The sequence below is a fragment of the Marmota monax genome, unplaced genomic scaffold, assembly GCF_021218885.2.
Source record: "Marmota monax isolate L192 unplaced genomic scaffold, Marmota_monax_Labrador192_F-V1.1 WCK01_AAM20220418_F8-fsc00027, whole genome shotgun sequence".
Lineage (NCBI taxonomy): Eukaryota > Metazoa > Chordata > Mammalia > Rodentia > Sciuridae > Marmota > Marmota monax.
The window spans coordinates 8,318,320-8,340,735 of NW_026694617.1; positions in this window are offsets into that span (position 1 = coordinate 8,318,320).

Genomic DNA, 22,416 nt, shown 5'->3' on the forward strand with positions numbered 1-22,416 from the left:
ATGTGATGATAGTTACAATGTATGTATGCCTGTGCATGTAATTTTTTAATTTGAAATTTGTCAGCCTCCTTTCAAAAAATTATGGTTAATAATCCTTTGCAGTTTCTTGTGTCTGTCTTTGACACTTGAAGTTCTTGGGTTTACACTAGCAAATATGCCATTCTTTATCAGTGCTCAATGGACATGCAAAGTAAGAACACTCCCCCTTAGCACACTGAACCTGGCAAGTTTCCAGTCCCTCAGCAAGTCTCCCAAAATAGGAAAGATAAAAGCACATTCCACTTCTTTGTCTCTCAGAAGAAGCTTCAAGTGACATGCCTTTTCCTAATTACATTAGCTGTGCCATCCACAGCAATCTGTTTCTTCCTCTTTATTCCCAGTAGGTTTCAATCTTCAGAACTACGGAAGTTCCATCAGTAGTCCAAGAAATGCTAGGAACCCAATCCCTTGGGCACAACTCTGAAAACAAAAAGCTGGATATTCATTCTGCTTTTCTCTCATACACCCTGCAGCAGGACTAAGTCACAAGCCAGGGAATTCTCTCTCTGCCTAGAGCTATGCTGATCAGGGGAGGGACTGATATGAGCAAAATGAAATTGTTCTTTCTTGTATCAGTGTGACTGTTCTTGTCTTTTTGCTTCCCTGAGATACTACAGTCTATTAACTGGATTCTGAAATTTTCATAAAGCCATTTTAATCTGTATATCATTGTTAAATTCATGTTTCTGTGAGATAATGAGGACTTGGATTTCCTATTCCACTATCTTACTCAAGCCACTCACTTTAGACAGTATTAATTTTATTATACTCAAATTGACTCTAATCTATTCTAGTTGTGATTCTTGGTCTTCTCTGGTATATTTTAAAATCATCATCTTATAATGATTTTACTCTGTATTGTCTTCATATAAATTGAAATATTTTTGTTTCCAGATGATTTTATTTTTCTCTTTGATGTTAAATATTAACCTAGTTTGGGTAGATTTTTTTTTTTAATTATTGCTTAGTAGAGTGAAGTTATTCTACTACAATTACTTCTTAGTACATGTTTTCTCAGTTTTTGATTAATTTTACTTTAAGATATTCAAAAACCTCTTATACATTTGTACCTCTATGAGCTCTCTATTGCTTTTCATTCATTAATGTGCCAATATCTGTCAAGTTATAACACAGTGGTAATACCATATTACCACCATATACTGTGTGATAGCTGGTATAATTTATGATAAATGGTAAGGCAATAATACCCTCCTGTTCCTCTTAATTAAAAATACCTTTGCTCACTTTGGTCCTTTACCTATACATATGAATTTTAGTATAAGTGTACTGCTTATGAACATACACACATTATATTTTCCATGGGTTTCAATTTTCTTTAGATTTCTTTCTTTTCTTTGTTTCCTTCCTTCCTTCCTTCCTTCCTTCTTTTTTTCTTTCTTTCATAAATATATATATATATATATATATATATGCACACACACACAAAAATTATGGATTGTTGTTGTAATAGTAATTAATTTATGATTTTTATATGGGAAATATTAACATATTTATAATATTTAGTTTCCCCATAAATGAACAGTGCATTTTTCCATATCTGTGTCTTTATATACTTCTTTCAACTGGTAAAATAAGTTAAATGTCCATTATCCCAGCAAAGACTAATTGGGTAGGCACCATATCTAGTTTCTTTTGAATCTTCAAGACCATGAATTTAGTAATCTCCTCCTCTTTCCTGCATCATTATTTACTTATCTATTAGAGCTTTCATATGGGTATACAAGTATATTTTATTTTTCTTACTCATCCTTGATGTAAGACATATTTTTTTCCTTCCTTTTAAAAGTATATCCTCCAAAGCATTGTTTATAACTCTTATTATATTTAATTTTATTTATAAATTTATTTGAGACAAAGGGTATCCAGATATTTGAATAAACATTATTCTGAGTTTATCTGGACATTTTTGTTTCTAAATGTCACCAACATTTTCATTATTAGACATAGTAAAACTGATTGTTATCCCCAGTGTGCATGGGCCTCACCCAATCCATTGGAGTAATAAATAGAATAAAAGATGTTATAGGGAGATTTATTTGTCTGTGCTGAGACTCAGTCATCTTCCCTTAGACTAGAACTTACATCACCAGATGTTCCTCAAAACTCCAAGTCTCTGGTCATTGGATTTAGGCTGCAATTACCCCCAGATATCTTATTTTCAATCATAACCCCATCTCTACCATAAGTAAACTTTGCGTTGATCATTTGTCTTTTTTTAAATACTTTTACCTATTTAATATACATACCTAAAATATATTTTCACTTTTTCTATTTATGTACTTTATATAAATAAAATTATTTAAAAATATTTGATATGTCAAATTTGTTATCTACACTAATGTCGGTAGGTATTTTGGTTGTTCTGTATGTATGCAATCCTCCCCTTCCCTAATTCTGGTTAAAGAACTGTCTTTGATCCACATCCATGCCAAAACTACTCATAAACCTTAAAGTTTTTCTAAGCTGACATAAATGTAATGAGATCATGTGGTGGTTTTAATTACACATTTCTAATAACCAGTGTTTTCTGGCCATTTGGATATTTACTTTTGTGAAGTACCTATTCAATATTTGTGCTATTGTTTATACTTATTTGTAGATTTCTATGTATTGAGATACAATCTCACTATTGCTTATAGGATTACCAAAGTTTTCTCTTATTTGTGATTTGTCTTTTTTTTTCTATGTACTTTTATGAATAAAGTTTATCATAATAATATTTTATTTTCCATTCTTTCCTATTCTTAGTGTTTTCTTATGAAAGAAAATCTGTTGTTTCCTTTTGGGGCACGTAAATAATATCCTAATTATTTACCATTTTATTTATATTAACCTTAGGTTAGTATGAAAAAAAAAACATAATGTGAAATCTACCATCTTTACAGATTTTATATACACAGACCAATATTTCTAATGAGTAACAGTATTGAGCAGATCTGTTGAACTTACCCTTCTTCCCTGAAAGTTTATGACTGTTGATGACTTAGCTCCTCATTTCTGCCTCCCACAAACACTGGAAACTGCCTACCATTTCACTCTTTGAGTCTATTAATTTGACTCATTTAAATATTTCACATAAATGGAATCACACAGCAATTTTTAGTAATTAAGATTCATTTCACTCGCCATAATGTCATTAAGGTTCATTCATGTTATATGGTACAGAATTTTCTTCTTTTTGAAGTCTAAATAAATTACTTTCTGACCCCTATTACTTTAAATTTAAATGTCTTTAAATCTGTTTGTGTGGTGTAATGTAAGTGTGTGTATATTTTTCTTGGGTTTCTATTTTCTTTAGATTTCTTTTTTTCTTTCCTTCCTTCCTTTATTCCCTCCATCCTTCCTTCCCTCCCTCCCTCCCTTCCTCTCTTCCTTCCTTCCTTCCTTCCTTTATTTATTTATTTATTTATTTATTTATTTTCTAACATAATTTCTCCAAAGGCATTATTTAACACTTATTTTCCATTCCAATTCTCTTACTGATCAAGTGTTAATAAATTCCAGGGATTAGCATTTGTTCCACTGGTCAATTTACCTTAGTCTAATATCATACCCCAATAATTACTGTGGCTTTGTAGTAATTTTTGATATTTCACCTGATATCATAGTAAAAAATGATCCAAGAGTGGGGAAAACTCAGCTGTGAATTTTTTTTTTAATAAAACTGCTTACCATACTTTTTCTCACTGATGGAAACCTATTAGCTATTTTGTAGAGATTGTAGAAAGTTTTCTGATGATTAATATATGCAGGTTTATTTTACTTCTAAACCCCAAATGAAAACTTTTTTAAAATTGTATTTAGCTTGAGAAATTGTGGTGAAGTTGCAGTCCATTAATTTGGTCTTTGCCTCTGAAAATAATGCACAAATAATTATTTTAATAGTCAAAGCATTTTGATGAAACATAAAAATATAGAAATGACAAAAAATGTAGTAACTAGTGTCATGCGTCATGAGAGATGGTTCAGAATTAGGTGCAGGGTAGTCTGGTCAAATGACATTTGAATGTCTTTTGTAGTTATCACTTGCTATCTCCTGAAATTTTCTCAACCAACAAATGATCATAAGAGTAAATAAATACAGAAATTGTTGTGTGGTATGTAACTGTGTGTTATTGCACTATTTGTTAATATCATTCCTGTGTAAGAATATTTCTGATTTATCAGATGGGAATTTAATGTATTTTGATCTTTTATAAGTAACAAATTAATAAGTTGAACCAAATTGAGTAGGGCTTAAAATACTCACAGGTGATCAAAATGCAGGCATAAGTATATAATGTGCATGTTAAATTAGGTATAAATAATTTTAAATAAGATTGTAAAATAATTTTGAAATATATAATTCAAACCTGTCATTGATAAAAGATAAAATTCAATGATACAGGAAATAGGAGGCAATATATTACTAGTCTAAACAAATTATATTTTTAGCAATGAATATTTGATTTTCATAATATGAATGAGTAAAGAACTTCCTAATTTACTAAAGGAAATACTTCACATGCTGTAGAATTTCAATCAGTTCTCTTTTTTAATGAACAAAATGTCAGTGTATATATATCAATAAATTATAAGATGCCTTTCATATTCTTCCACATTTGCTATATTCTCTTCTTCTTTCTCTAAGGGAATTGACATAAAAACTTACTAATGATAAAATAGTCCATTAAGATAGGAACATTGGGCTGGAGATGAAGCTCAATGGCAGAGTTTCCAAAGATGTGCAAGATCCTGGATTTAAGGCTCTATTTTTGAGCCCCAATACCAGAAAAAAAAACAAACAATAAACAAAGAAACAAACTTAACAACAACAACAAAAGGATAGGGACAGTCACATATGTATTTTGGCAGAGTAGTTAACTATACTGTTACATATAAAAAGATTGGAAACCTGTCAAGTTTCACTAATGACAAAAATGATGTGAACAAAAGTATAACTTTATTGAAAAGTTGTACTTATCATAGCCATACTATTTGAAAACCAAAATTTCAGAATTCAAAACACTACTTATTTATAAGGCAGTGTTCACATAACCAGAATTATCATTTAAATTTTTGAAATTTTTTAAACATTTTTTTTTAGTTGTTGATGAACCTTTATTTTATCTATTTATATGTAGTGCTAAGAATCAAACCCAGTGCCTCACACATGCTAGACAAGTGCTGTACCACTGAGCCACAACCCAGACCCATCTACAATTCTTCACTCTTCCCTTTTCTTTGGCCAAACTGGACTCCTTTCTCTCACCTCAGAATCTTTTTATTGTCACTCTTTGTTATCTAGGAAGGATTTCTCTTTATTCACAGGGCTTCACTCTCATTTCTTTCAGGGGAAAGCATTATATTCATATAGATATTATAGAGGGAATTTAAAACACATACACCTTCTTTTCTTCATGTCCTTATTGACAGCTTTATTTCATATAATACACAACATCCCTGTGTTTTTCTTTTTTTTAATATTTGTCTCCTTTCCCCCAGAAGGTGAAAAGTTTTTCTTTATTACTATTTACCCAGAACTTAGAATAGGGCCTGCCATGCAGGAGGTAGAAACTCAATAGGTGATTGATGAAGGCTGAATAAGTGACTGGCAATACTATAGGCATCAGAAAAAAATTTATGCTACAATTTTAGGGAACTCATGAACTAAACCTCTGACCTGATACATACTGCTAGGATAATATCAATAAAATTTTACTGAGGAATATTCACATAATATGTGACTCTTGACCTTTAGCTCTATTTGTACAACATAGCAATTCAATTAAATGCTTCATTTTCTATATTTCTTTAATGTTTTTAAAGAGTATGACTATAATAAGAAATGTAGTGAATATAATATATAAGTGATAATAAAAATTCTTGGATTGCTGTTTTAGAACATTTTTAAAAATTAATTCTATATTATGTCTCTAGTAACACAGAAAACGTTAAAATTGCTGTATTCTAAAGACATCTGAGCTAATGACTTTAACAGTCTTAAAAATACCCAACTATGTGGCTAGTAATTATGTGTACTATATTTCAGTTGTATCGCATGAGTTCCCATGTGCAGAATTCCTTTCATTTTCAATTAATACTTCTTTCTATGGTTGATCATTTCTATACAAGGATCTGTTAAAAAGGAACAAAATGATATAAAATGTCAGAGCTTGTGGGTAATACAAGACATAACTTGGGAAACATTTTTAAATGAAGAAATTGAAAAATAATCTTTGAAATAGATTCAAAATATTGACTTAGAAATAGAAGCAACCTTTTTCTTTGTGATACATATATATTTATGAATAAACAATGTAGACATAAAATTCTCTACTTCGGTTTTGAAATTAGATTATAAGTAGCCTAAAACATATGTCTGACTCATTCTATTGTGGCCTATTGTCTAAACAACAACCTAAGACTTTTTAACTATACCTGAACAAAGTGTAATTTTTAACAAACTATTTAACATGTTTAATTTACACAGGGATACAACTTTCCCTGTTAACTTTTCAGAAGAATTTTATTTGCATCAAAGTTGAACCCTAGCATTTAAGTGAGCATTATATCTTTAAAATTTACTATTATAATATTGGTATTATCCTCTTTACTTACTTTCTATATTATCAGAGACTAATAAGTTACCTTGATTTATCCTTTTATAGCATTATTAAAGGAACAAACTTTTATTCTGTATCTGATATTTATTTTTTATTTTTTTGTTTCATTCCCCTTTATAAATTGAAATACAAATTAAATTCAGCAAAATTTAGACATCTTAAGTGTAATTCCAGTGATAGTACATATCACTGAATAGATGAAAAAATACTATACAAGTTTACAAGCTAGCTGTTATTAAAACCCTAACAAACTCTTTTTTTCTGATAAACACTTCTACTACACTCAATCACCCTCTGACCTTTGTTATCAAATATTGTTTTTGTTTATTTTGAAATATGCATAAATAGAAAATTTGGTTTGTATCATTGGAAATTTTTGTTTGTTTCACTTAGCATTATGAAATTTATCTATATTGCTTATCATAGGTTGTGATCATACTTTTATCATTTCAAGGTAGTATATATTTATCATTTACATTGTTGACATGTGGGGATTGTAAGTCATAGAATGCTGCTGTGAACATTATTGCATTTGATTTTTGTGTACATAAACACTTATTTCCTTTGGGTGTAAAATCAGAAATTAAATTTGTATTTAATTAATAGGGAATAAAAGTATTGGATTATAATATATATACATAAATGATTATCAAAGTAGTATGCATCATTTGCAATGTAGGAAACTTCTAATTGGAAAAATGGTCCAATCATTTGTATGATCAGTCCTTCCATTTTAACCATTTTGATAGGGTATGAAATAAGCAGTGTTTACAAAAAGTCTTTTTATTGAGTATGATTAACATGAAATATGCAGATGTTCAATGTGTACAGCTTAATGCTTTTGGAAATAAATATGTATTCATTTAAATAATATTATAATAAATGCCATTAAACTATTCCATTGCCTCCAAAAATTTCCTTATACATCATTTATTTTCTTTTAGTTTTGATTGATTTGCTTTTCTTTTTGTAGTAAATTATTTGAAATAAAGTCTACTATCTAGGGGTTGGAGTTGTGGCTCAGTGGTAGACCACTTGCTTAGCATTTGTGAGGCACTGGGTTTGATTATCAGCACTGCATATAAATAAATAAAATAAAAATCCATTGACAACTAAAAATATTTTAAACAAATTACTATCTAGTAATACTTTAAGTGTATAATAACATTGTTAATCATATGTACTATGTTATACAGTAGATCTATAGAATTTATTTATCCTGTATGACTGAAGCTTTGTATATTTTGACTAACAAATCCCAATTCTCCTCCTCCTCTGGCCCCTGGCAACCACCATTCTATTTTATCATTCTGTGAAATTATTTTGTTTTCTTTCTTTTATAAAATATGTCTTTTTATTTTTAATAGACGATGATTGTAAACACTTACATGGGACAGTATGACATTTCAATGCATGTGATGGTCATATTAGGGTAATTGGCATGCATCTATATCTCCTCAAAGATTTGTCATTTCTTTGTGTTGGAAATATTAAAAATCCTCCCTACAAGCTATTTTGAAATATACAATTAATTTCTGTCACCCATAGTTATCATATTGTGCTACAGAACATTAGCAATCATGCCCTCTATCCAACTGCACCTCTGACTGTTAACCCTTCTGTCTCCATCCCTCCCCACACTCCCTTCCCAGGCTCTGGTAATCATTACTATACACTCTACTTCAGAGATCAATATATTAGCTTTTGTTTGTTTGTTTCTTTCTTTCTTTCTTTCTTCATACTGGGGAATGAACCCAGGGGCACTTTATCACTCAGCTACATCTCCAGACAGTTTTAATTTTTATTATTATTTTTTTAATTTTGAGAGTTTTACTAAATTGATGAGGCTACCCTCAACCTTGAGACACTCCTGCCTGAGCCCCCGTGTGCTAAAATTTACATGAGTGAGAACAAATAGGATTTTTATTTCTATTATTTACTTATTTCACTGATAAATAAATTAAGTGAGATTGCATGTTGAAAAATCAACATACAAAATTCAAAAGCATTTTTATATATCAATATCAAAATACTGTACTGAGTAAGAAATCAAGAAAGCAAGACTATGTACAATTGCTACAAAAATAAGAATAAAATAAAATGGGATTATTAAAGAAAATGTATAATCTCTACAATGAAATTTTTTTTAAACGAAAGAAATTGAAGACCACACAAAAGTAGAAACTCATCCTATGTTCCTGGGTGAGGAAAAATTAATATTATAAAAATGAACATACTGGCCAAAGTGACCTACAGATTTAATTAAATTATTATCACAATACTGATGATATTCTTCACAGAAATAGAACAAGTAATTCTAAAATTTTAATGGAATCAGAAAGACGCCATATAGCCAAAGCAATCCTGGGGATGGGAAGGACTGGAGGCATTATAATACATTTCAAAACATACATATAGACCAATGGATGAGAATAGAGAACCCAGAAATAAATTGGTGAATCTATAGCCAAATGATTTTCATAAAGGCAGTAAGAACATACATGGAAGGAAAGAAGTTCTCTTCAGTAAGTGGTGTTGAGAAAACTGGATATTCATACACCAAAAAAATGAAACTAAACCTCCATCTTTCACAATACACAAAACTCAGTTTAAAATGGGTAAAGGTATAATGGTTTTAATGTAGACGTTTATGATGAATGATAATGTTGAAAAACTTGTTCATTTGATAATATACTTTGGTGTATATTGTTTTTGACCTTTTCATATTTTGAAAATCTGGTTTTAAAAGTTTATTTCTTATTGATTCTATAGAGTTCCTTATATATGTTTGAAACAGGAATGTGTGTGTGTATGTGTGTGTGTGTGTGTGTGTGTGTATTAAAAACATTTTTGTTTTCAATATTGAAAATATTTTCTTACAATTTGTGGCTTGACTATACTCTTTCTTAAAGTATGGGGATCAACAGAGTTATTAATATTAAAAAAACAATCATTGATATTTTATTTCATGTGAGTGAGTTTTTCTGAAATGTTTTAAAAATCCTTGCCAAGACTAAGACCAGTTTGATTGATTTTTTCTCCTTATTAATCTCTACATGATCAACACTTAATACTTATCCTCATTCATCTGTGGTTCCTGTTCCCATAGGCAGTTTTTATAAGTGTTCAACTTCTAAGTGTTCTTCTAATCATTTGTAATCACATTTCATGTCATTTGTTGTTTCTGCAACCCTCAAATTTATTCAAAATTTTAATTGAAAAGAATAATCAAGACATTCTTCTTCACTGACCAGAAACTTTGGAATTCTGTGACTTACAATACTCTATCTGCACTGAAGTGAATGTCTTGACAATAAATCTTTCAAGGCTAACAAAATGATCATTCGAATATCCTTCCAATTACAATAACTTAAATATATATTTAAAATTTAAAATGTTATTGTAAATATCTTTAAAACCATCTCAATGAACTGGAAAACAATAAAATGCTTATATTTATAAATGAGGAAACTAAGACAAAATAAAAATTTTCTTCATGGTGCTACAATAAGCTGATGACATTCTGGGAATAAAACCAAATTTTTTGATTGCTTATCTGCTGAACTACCAATTAATGTTTTTGAGAAATAGTATTATGCATTCATATATTTTCCAGTTATGTAATCTACCTCCCTCTTCATTACATGTATATATATACAAAGATCCACACACATATGTGTATATATATTGCTATACACACACACACACACACGTATTGCTATAGATGAAACTATCCTCAGTTTAGCAATCAAGAACTTTTATTGTATAATGAAGTAAAGCATCTTTGTGTCTTTATCCTTTTGTCTTTGGTATGACTGTGCTGAATATCACAATTTTATTTTACTTGCATTTTCTGAATATACTTCCCCCTTAATCTTTATATAAAATCAATATTTAATCACCTTTCATCTAAATTTATACCAAGTCTTTAAAATGACCTATTTGTCTATAATGTGCTTTTTGCTGAGATTATAAAGTCCTAGGTGGATTAGAGGAAATGATTGAGTATTAAGTTTTAAAAATATATCTGTGTATATCTTTTCATACCACAGCACACATACTTATTGTTTTAAAGGAGAATTTGGAAGTGTAAAAACTTTATTTGCCTAATAAAATTAAAAGGTAATTTTCCTCATACATATATTTGTGTTCTTCTCATACATGGGTTGGTCTTAGGCAATAGAATGTAAATGATGATTAATTCAATAACATTTAAGCATTCACAATTATTGTTATTTTGGTGTTAAAATAACTGTCTTATGAACTTTGTTCGAGGTTAACTTCACATAATGCTCAAAAAGATTGGTAGTTATTAGTACTTAAATATTATATATAAGAAAAGTGAGATCTTAGAATTAAGTATTGTCTCATAAATTATTCTGCTGATAAATGGTAAGTTGAGAAATTAGATTCATTTATGCTCATATCATCTTCAAGGGATATTCCCTTTCCTTTTTTTCTCAGATGCCTCTTGGAAGAGCCTCCTAACTGCTTTCCCTTCTACTCATGTTCCCACTGCACGCAATATGACCTACTTTATTGCCAGATGGATACTCTATAAAAGTGCCACATGATCCCTGTGAAATAAACTGTTCCATACAGAACTAGGGATCTTTACAGGACACAAAACAATAAACTCAACAACAACAACAACAAAAGGAAAAATCCCATGTTCAAGAAATATTGCACAGACCATTCTTAATTTGAATATTTTATACAGGATTATTTTAGCAATATTTAAATCTGAGAGCTCTCAGAACAGGCTCCCTCTTGCTGTTCACTGGAGCACAAATAACTCTCTTTATTTAATAAAACTATACATGTCTTTTGAGTTTTTGTTTAGATGTCACTTTTCAGATGTGCCTTCTTACTCTTTCATTTCTTCTGGCTAGGTGAATTGTGAGTTTTTACAGCTACCACACATACTGCAGATTGAACACAGGACTTCTCTCCTAATGCATTATACACCTGTCATTCTTCTCTGCCTAATTGAAACTTTTTGTGAGAACTGAGTATGTATGTACTACTATGTACTATGAATTTTATATCCATGGTTCTTTCTCTTAGTAGAATGTTTAGTGTGAAGTCAATACCTTAAAATGTTATATGAATGAAGGTTAATAAATGTTGTACATATACAAGAAATTCATCTGAGCTTAAAAACTACAATACACTTAATATCATGACTTCAATTTTTATAATACAAAAAAGATATTTATGGAGAGATAAAACAATAGTGGGAGAGCATGCATGTAGGACCTTGACAAAAGTGTGCTGTTCATAACACATTAAGTACCTATCAAGTGATAATTTAATAAAATCACTTTGCTGAATTTCCAGCTGGACTTCAAGTTTGTGCATTAGCATTTATTTGTACCATTAGTAAAAATGTAGAAAATATGTGAAATATGTATTCTTGCATTCTATAACTTTTTTATAATTTTGTTAATGATGTTTATAGTATATATTTATATTTACATGAAATCATGAAAAAAAAACTTCCTAAATAGGAATAACTGTTTTAGAAATAACTTTTCACCTATCAATATTATTTTTAAAAGATAAAATCTGGGAAGCTCCAATTTTAGCTTGTAATCATTGATATACCTGTCTTTTCCCTTTCACTTAATCATATTAGTCCATTTTCTTCATTTCTTTGATATTTTATTCACAAGTTAGCATCTCTAAAGTGATAAATATCTTCGAGTTACAGATATTCTGATGCCAGGAATGTCTTACTTGGCATTATCGTTATTGTGTTTCTTTTAACATACAAAGAGCAATAGTTTCTGATTAAAAATATTTATCTAAATGGACAAGTAAATTCTTTTAGGGTACTGTGGATTGAACCCAAGTACCACTGAGCTATACCCAGAATCACCCCCTGCATTTTTTTTTTTAAGAAAGACTTTCACTAACTAGTCGGCCTCTAGTTTTGGGATCCTTCTGCCTCAGTCCCTTGAGTTGCTGAGATGACTTGGTCACCGCAGTAATTTTTAAATAAGTATATAATAGAATCAGGAAGAAGAAAGTAATATAAAAATGGTTGAATTGGGAATTATTTTTATTTCCTGGATTTTTCAATAACACATACTTTATAATCAATGATATTTTAGATTTATAAAATACAGTATATGTGTGTCTCTAGCAGTTCAACTTTGTACATTTCTAAGGCCAAAAATCTGATGATTTTGTTCACTATGCTTATCAAAATAGTGTGCACATTAAATATAAATATTTAAATATTTGTTAAAGAAATATTTTGATTTAATATAGAAATAATAATAAATGTTAAGGGAAGTAACAAAGGAAAGTCACATGCAAATATGATATATAATGACAAAACATTTATCTATTTTAAGACTCTTTTGCCTAACAATTTATGAAATATACATGCAATGAATATGGTACCTTCAACTTTAATTTATTCATTGTTTAAGAATCAAAGCAAACTCAGGTGGTGACCATAGAAAATTAAATGAATGAAAACAAAAATCTCTTTTTCTGACTATATTAGACCAGTGCTCTATAATTATATGTTGGATAAAAATAAAATAAAAAGAAAACAATATATTTTTAATAGAAATATATCTATTTTAAAAATATCTGATTTTGAAAAGTGAAGTCCCTCATTCCTCACAGAGTCATAGTGGTTTATCACTGAAATTAAAAAAAATGAATTTTGCATAACTAGCCAAATGGCACTGCGCACTGCAAGCTAGATGTCACTTAAATTAACCTTTATTTAACCCAATGTATTTCAGAATACATATCTATATCATCTATCTATCTATTTATCTATCTAATTTATACCAAAATAAGTTTTCTTCCAAATACCTTCAAATAAAAAAAAAATTGTGAAAAATTCCTGAAAACAAGTAATCAAGTATAACTTCTTATTCCATTCTTTAAAGGTATAATTTAATAAACATGTCAAAAGAGAAAAATAAATTGAGACCATTTGTTGTAATTTTTTAATCCATCAAATTTTTTTAACTATTGAAATTTGGGGAAGCATTTTCTAATATAACAAATAAAAACTCATTTATCTAACAGAGTACCAAAGGCACTGAAAAATATAACTATAAATTAGAAATCCTACAGTTTTATTCAGATTACTTTCTTCTTGGTATGCTTAAAATGATCCTTGACATTTTAAAAACAGATCTTGAAATCTGTTTATAATTTTTTTTTCTATTGCTAGCTTAAAAACCTACCAGATAAAGGTACAAATATATGGGAGCTTTGAATATCTCAAAGATATTGAAAGAAAAAAAAACATGAACTATGTAGTAAATGGTAGTAGAATAATGTTCTTTCTGTACTAAAGAAAATTATCTACCCAAAAAGATTAACATTTCTCATGAAAAGAACAAATATTCTCACTATGAAGAAAAAATATTTGAATTTGTATGAATACAAGACAGAGTCAAATCATAAATTAAAGTTTTTAAAACCTATCACTAATATTTACTTATGTTCTGATCTTAGAAAATTGGAATTCTGTGTATAGGACATTTAATTATATAGTTGAAAGAGTATGTAAGATTGGCATACTAGGAAACTTCAGTTTTTCTAAAATATTATATTTAAACACTGAAAAGGTTATGTTCAAAATGCATTATTAAAATGATATGTGAAAATAGCACATTAATCAGTTTTTGTATATTTTCTGGTTTTATGATTATGTTGAAATATTAGTATTTGAATGCCTCCTGTGATTGGCCATTTCTAATTAAAATTAATGCTTTATGTATGTGTATACAAATACATGCATTTACATATTTATCTCACAGATTGCTAATGTGTATCCTTATGTATTATATAGCAATTTATTTCTGTGGAATTTTTAAATATATTTTGCCTTATTGGAAATTTTATAAATGGTAACATTTCATTTTCTCCCATCTGTTCTATATATTCAGAACATACAAAAACCATGCTGATTACTCTCTGAAATATTCACCACCCATCTTTGACAGTACAAGTGTTTATTTGTGTACAAAGTAATGATCTACTAGGGAATGTCAAATAAATCTTGTTGCTAGTCAGATTTATGGTGAAAGAGTCAACAAGGAAATAAGTCAGGAACAGAATAGTGTTTTAGGTGGAGAAGAAAGTTTATAAATTATTTCTCGTCTTCAGAGGTCAATAGTAAAACAGTTGGTAAATTCTACATGCAATTTCAACTGAATTAAAATGTATTGTCTAAATACTTCACATCAGGGGATGAAATTAACAATCTTTTCAAATTTATTTTTTTCACCATTTACATTTATTTTTCACTGATACATTAAAATATAAAAAACATACATATTAATGTGGTAGCATGTAATATTTTGATAAATGTACATTGCATAAAATTTAAATCAAGTAAAACCTATTTATCTCATTTATCATTTCTTTATAAAGGAACTTTCAAAATTATATCAAAAATGCTTTTTGAATATGTTGGGATTCTTCTCCAAGTGAAACATATGTCACTAGTTAAATAAACAAGAATTTTTTTATCATAATATATACATATAATGAATATAGTACAATAATTCTATAGTACCTTTAACTTTAATTTATTCATTGTTTAAGAATCTAGATATAAATGAATCTTATATGTTTAAAATTTCCTGAAAGTCAAGTGTAACAACAGTACTATCCTTATTTGTGTAAACGTGTGCCTTTTTGTTTGCTTATGTATTGGATGGGTTGAAGGAACAAAAAAGTAATTTCTGAAGCTCCATCATAAGATATTCCAAGAGAAAAAACTTATGTGATAGGGACTAACAAAATGGGGAGAGGAAATTTCTGGGGGTGATGAATGGGTTATTACCTTAATTAAAGTGATGATTTCATAGGTGTTTGTATCTATTCTAACTAACCAAATTGAATATATTAAATATGTGCAGGGTTTTTTTATATCAATCATTTACTTCAATGAAACAATTAAAATATACTATCCCTCACTTTTTAAAAAAGCAACAATACACCGAGTCTGTCAGATGCTTACCCAAAGTCAAAGATCCCCTGACAAAAGAAATTCAGTCAAATGATTTGCTGACGATTTTGAGCACTTAAATTTTACCAGCTTTTAATAAAGAGACTTTAGTTAGATGCTGGTTTTAGCCATAGTTAATAAACTGAGTCTTGACAGCAATTGGTTGGAACGTGTAAATTGAGAAATTTCTGTTTTTTTCAGTGTCTGTAGGAGGCTGGAGGTTGAAACAATCTGCGCTTAAACAATTTGTACTCATATATTCTGGAAATATTGAATTATCCCTAAGTACTAGCAAGCTGCTGTTGAAACAGATTGAGTTTAAGCAGTTTTCTCTATTTTAATGTTAGTATTTCTTTTTGTCATTTAACCTTGGACATTGGTAATTCACACCTCTATTGTACAAATATTTCATGGGTGACATTTTGATTTGTACTAATGGTAAAAGCATTTATTACCAGATGTGTCAAGCAACTTTAGATATCCTTCGTGTTGAATAATAACTTATTGGGTTGTCTGGTGAACCTATGGATTTGTGGTATCATTGAAGACTCTGAGAACCTCACATTTGAATACTATGATGCTATGATATTTATATACTTAGAATCTGTAGTCTATATGTGAAAGCGTATAGCTGAGCATGGACACCTAAATCCAAAAGAATATACCTAAACTTTAATATGAACAGCCAGTAGAATAAGACATGGGTGTTTCAACCACATTGCTATTTTTTTTTAATATTCATTAGTTCACATTTACTTAGTTACATTATGTAGTAGTTTGCTGTGACTCTGTCACAATGAATGGTATGATATGTCTACATGCCAATCTCAGGAATCTTTGGATATTATTTATATTAAAAACGTCTTTACAGATAGATGTAATTAAATGAAGGACTTTGAAGTGAGATTATGCCAGAATATCCAGTGGATCCTAAATCTAATGACAAATGACTTCATAAGAGATACTGGAGATGACAGACACAAACAAGTATTGATGTGATGACTGTGATGACAGAGGGAGAAGTTGGTGTGTGTGGCCACAAGTCAAACAAGTTAACAACCACAACATAAAGGAAGCATGCAATAGTCTTTTCCCAGGTCTCAAGAGCGTGGTCATGCCTTCACTTTGATTTTGGATATCTGGTCCAGACCCATGAAAGAACAAATTTATGTTGTTTTAAGTCACCAAATTTCTGATAGATTGTTATAGCACCCCTAAGGAAACCAATACATGCCAAGAATACAACTACAACTATTGGGGAATAGGAGCAAATTTTGTTACTTAAATCAGCAAATATCAGATTTGAAAACCCAGAGTTTGTCTAAACTGCTCTACATTGAAATGCCATACATCTGTCTCAGAAACTTCTTGAGCAAGAATATTTAAGACCTTAGAGTTTCTATCACTCCTACAAATTGCTGAACCATAGCATAAAGTATATGTCCCACAGTTCTGAATTTCTTTGAATCATAAAATGGTAATAAGAAAGTAGTTCAGAATTTCTTCTCAAAAGTGACAATTTTATGTGTCAAATTGAGGCCCATTTTCTTTCCTTCTGGACTACATTTTAAAGATCATATTTTCTGAATTCCAGTTACTAGCTTTGGTGTAACTTTTCTTCCTTGTTGGTGTCCTTAAATTCTGCCCACACATATATAAATAATCTCTTTATTATACTGTCCTCAAATTACCCTGCCTGCATTAGCATCTGCTTTCTCTACAACCTTATAAAATCACTTGCTTAATATTCATCTCTCACTCTAAAAAAGGGAAATATTCCCCAATAAGATTTTTTTCTTATTGCAATCTATAAAATACATTTGTGTCTAATTGCATATATATATATATATATATATATATATATATATATATATAATCCTCAATTCAAAATGTTCTTATATACATTTTATAATGACATATATACTATATATCTATAAAATATTAAAGAATTCAAATTTTAACTATATAAGATGGAAGGAAATATAAGTGGATATTTTATATCTAGAGCTGTATGTATTAGTTTTCTTGGGCTGCCATAAAAATATGTGCCACTAATTGTTGGTTTGAACAAAAGAAATTTATTCTTTTACAGTTTTAGAAGCTTGAAGTCTAAGATCCAGGTGTTTTCAGTTTGATTTCTCTCATTTACATTCACTCAATAAAGAATTTGATTATTGAAATATTAATTCTAGCATTTGGAAGGCTAGTTTAAAATGTAAATAGCATAATATCACTGAATAACTATTTAAATAAAGTTTTATAGACTCTAGTAAATTTTTGGAATGATAAGTAACATGGATAAAACTACAGGAGATTATTTTAAGTGAACGAGTCAAACTCAGAAAGATAAGTATTGCATGATAGTATTGGTCTCATAGAAAGAAGAGAAAAATGGTTACCAAAGACTGGGGACAATAACTGAAAAGAAGATGGGGAGAGATTGTTAAATGGGCACACAGATTTATACATGAAAAATAAGTTATAAAGTTCTCTTGCATAGTATAGGGACTATAGTTAATCATAATGTGCAATGTATCTCAAAATAGCTGATAAGGAAGATTTAGAATGTTTCATGACACAGAAGTGAAAAATGTTTAATGTGATGGATATGTTAATTACTCCAATTTTAACATTATGCCATGTATATCTGTATCAGAATAGCACATTGTAACCCACAAATTTGTCCAAGTATCATGACAATTAAAAAAAAAAAAACTTTTAAAGGATCAAATTCTAAACTGTAAAATGCAAAAAGAAAATGTTTTACCCTGGAAGTTTGGTGGTACTGTAGGACTCTGAACAAAGGAGGCATCTGATTTTTTAAAAAAAGATTGCTGGCTGTTACTGGGAAAAAATAAAAGTGAGAATTTACCCACTGTAAGCCGGGATGGAACAGAATTGGAATTAAGCTAGAATTTTACACTGAGTCCTTTCTGTGTCAGAACTTCATGCAAGCTGTTAGGGCTAGAGCCACAGCTTATAGTGAGAGACACTGAAGAAGAGTGGCTCAAACAGACTGCACTGTACTCAGGAAAATACAACATGGATTACAGTAGTTCTGATGTTTCACAATAGGCTCATATTTAATGCCCAATTCAAGGCAGAGTATTGTACCTTGCATCATTACCCGGTAAAGAACAAAATTAAAAATGTTTTGTACAGCAAAATACCTCTACTAAATGCTCATTGCTTTTGTACCATCATAAAATCTCATAAATCATCCATCCTAAGTTGAAGACTATCAGTAATTTGTCCTCAAGTATTCCTTATTTTTCATCAAAATTGTAGCATTACAAGGCTATTGACAGAATTTGAATACACTAGCACTGTGAAATATGCTTGTTTTTTCAAGTTCCTGTATCTTTTGGCTTGTGCGTGGGAAAGGAGAGCTATTCAAGGATGGAGGACACTGATTATGCATTATCCTCTCCAGTCAAAAGCCACAAAACCAACCTGCTTGAGAGAGGATTCAATTACCATCTATTCCTGCAGCATTGCAGAAGGAACTGGTAAACACTAGGCTCCAAGTCATTGCTGGCAAAAGGTAGGAATTCTCAAAGAAAAAATGATCACTCTCCTTTAATTTATAAGGAGAATTTTCATTTAAAATTTTTTCACTTTTAGTCCACGTAAATAATCTCTTTTCTTATTTGAAGCTAGATGAGAGTCAGAATGCCCATCATGTAGGAATTCTATGGGTTCAATCCCCAGTACCACGGGGGGAAAAAATGGAATCTATGACATTCTCCAACTTTCTCATGCTGAACAATGTCACCGAGAAAGCCTCTTATGACTATATTCCTAAATTTATCTCTTGAGATTACTGTTTGTAGGACTTGAGTGGTGCCAGAGAACTTACATCTGTATTAAAGATGAGGTCTGTAAATCAACCTTTGAAAAATGCAACATTATACTCTAGACTTTTATAAGATGAAACAACTTCAGGAATCAAACGTTACATATTTGATTTCTCAATTTAACTTAGTTTGTCCACAGTTGGTATAAGAACCCACTCATCTCCAACCACATCAGTACTTCAAGGTTACATTCTTCCATGTCATAGCTCCCCACAGATCAGAAACTTTTACACTAGGAAGAAACATGGGTGGTAAGCCACTCCCTAGAACCTATATAGCTATAACTGGGATACAGTATTAGTGAACATGTGTAGAACTCATTAAATGAAAGCTCTTTCATAGAGAGAAGTAAGGTTTACAAAATGAGAGGTTTAAAAAAATAATTATGGGGCATAGACATATATTTAGAGGAAAGTGATTCAACAAGCTGAAGGCATGTGTGTGTGTGTGTGTGTGTGTACACAAAAATTAATCTTTCCTAATTCTCTCCATTGACAGAGCAAAGAAGCAATAACAGTATAGCAATAAAGAACAAATTTGACACTTGATTATATTTTAACTTTCTTACACAAATTCTAGGGCACTGCTACATTCTGTTCTTCTGCCTCGTTGCTCCAGGTCACATTTTTCTGTCTGGGGCTCCATGCTAACTGTTAGTTTCAGGTGTTTATTGTCCCACTCACCATGAATATTGGTAAAATATTTTAAAAATCCATTTTTTTCTATTGTAATTTTGTGGGCTCATAGTGGGCTAATACGTGTGATTTCCTTCTTGATTTGTGTATTTTTGAGTGGAGAGATTTGAATTTTAACATCTACCATTGTATTACAAGGCCACAATTTCTTTATATTACCTCACTATGAAAATTGAAAACAGCCAGTTTCCTTACTAATGACTCTATTTTTAAGAAGTTCTTCTCTCCAATCCTTTACATTGTTTTCTTAAACATTCTACAATAAATCTATTTGGCATGAAGTCTTTTCCCTGGGATAGCAAGGTGCCTCCATGCCTCTACAGTCAGTGTGTGTATCTTACAGAAGCCAGCCAAGTGAAAAAGATCAGCCTTAACTTTTAATGGTTGCTCTTTTGTTGGAGACAAAAGGGCACCAGGAAGTAATGGCTCTTTCTTCTGTTTTCTGTCTTCTGTAAGGACAAGTAACAGAATAATAAATGAACCTTCAGATTTTGCCCCATAAAGTCATTTCCAAGTAATTAGATACCTAAATGTCTAGTCATTTTATTCATGTTTTATTACCCTTAAGGTGGTTGAAGTTCACATGATATTTATTTAGCATTCAGATGATTTCTGTCATCAGCTTACAACAGACATTTGATTAGAATTGATCATGTATTGACCATAGACTGTTAGATAACTTCAGTTCTGCAGGATACTTTTTCCTCCAAATATACTGAATCTGCCACTGTGAAGTGGATTCCAAGATTCCTATTCATTGTAATTCACTGTCCTTAATATTTTTTATTTCAATAAATTACAGAAAATTGAAATTCATAATTCTATGAGTAAACAAATTTCAGTTTTTGGTAAAATATTTTAAAATTTTGAAACTAAGGTAAATATATAGTCTAAAATTAATTAATTCAATTCATTAAGATCATCAATACAAAATTTGCTTTATTGTTTTAACAAGCCATCATTAATTTTCTTAGCACAAAAATCTGTCATTTCCCTTGGGAATATGTGGTAAGATTTTCTTCATTTAGCTACAGGAATAAAATATTATGAGTAGTTATATAAATAGCTCACTTTTACCTTTTTACTCTATTATCTGAATGCAATTGTATAACTTTTGCAATGGTATAATGGTGTAATTCTTGATTCCATGGAACCAAGTAGCTTCTAGCAATTTTTAACATAAATAGGCAAATTGAATGTTTCCTATGGTGAATTCATAAAAGTTACTATCTTACAATAATATTTTTATTATTTTATTAAACTTGCTAAAAGTTTATGAGAGTAATTCAATTGTTCACATAGGTTTTGGGGCCCATAGACAGCATAATGTATTTAAATTGAATATTAATATTAAACATCACATAGAAATAAATATGCTACCACTCCATCACTACCCTTAGTATCACTAAATGAACTAATCATTAAGTTCAATTTATAGTGGTTAGATTCTGTATCTTATGCATTCTAAGAATTCTTAGAATGCATAAGATACAGAATCTAACCATTATGCCTAAGATACAGAATCTAACCATTATAAAAAATTGCATAATGTGTTTTTGGGGTTATGGACAATAGAGATATTTATTATTATAAATATTGTTTGTCACATAAACCTGATTTGTATTTTGGTTATCATTATTGCTTTCTACAAATTAAAGTGATAGATTATATCCAAATATTAAGATTTTCATAGGGATGTAGAAGAAAGCAAAAATTATCAATACTTTAAATGATATAATATATAACTGTCAAAAACTGAAAACTTAAAGAGAACTACCATTTATAATATTAAGTATTTAAATAATATTCTATTCTATTATATAAGTTATCTTCAGCCACTTTTGAAAATTTTTATCTACAACAAGTAAAGAACTCTCAGGTTATCCTCCCCACCTTAACAGCAGAAGAAAAAAATTGTGGGGGAAAGTGAAAAGAGAAAATACTTACAGAATTTTATTTTTAAAAATTTTTTTATAAGCCAAATACTAAAATATATTTACCTTAGTTTCAACTAAATCCAAAGAGCCATATCTCAGATTTGCTTCCTAGAGCAGAGTCCAGTGAAGCTCTAGACTGGTAGGGACTCTTATGTGGCAATTTTGACAAATCACGGCAGTCTCATTGTGGACTAGCAAAATGTAACAAACTTTAGTCTTGAGCAGTAACCTGTCATACTTCAGAGGGTTTTATCTCCAAATACCCTACCA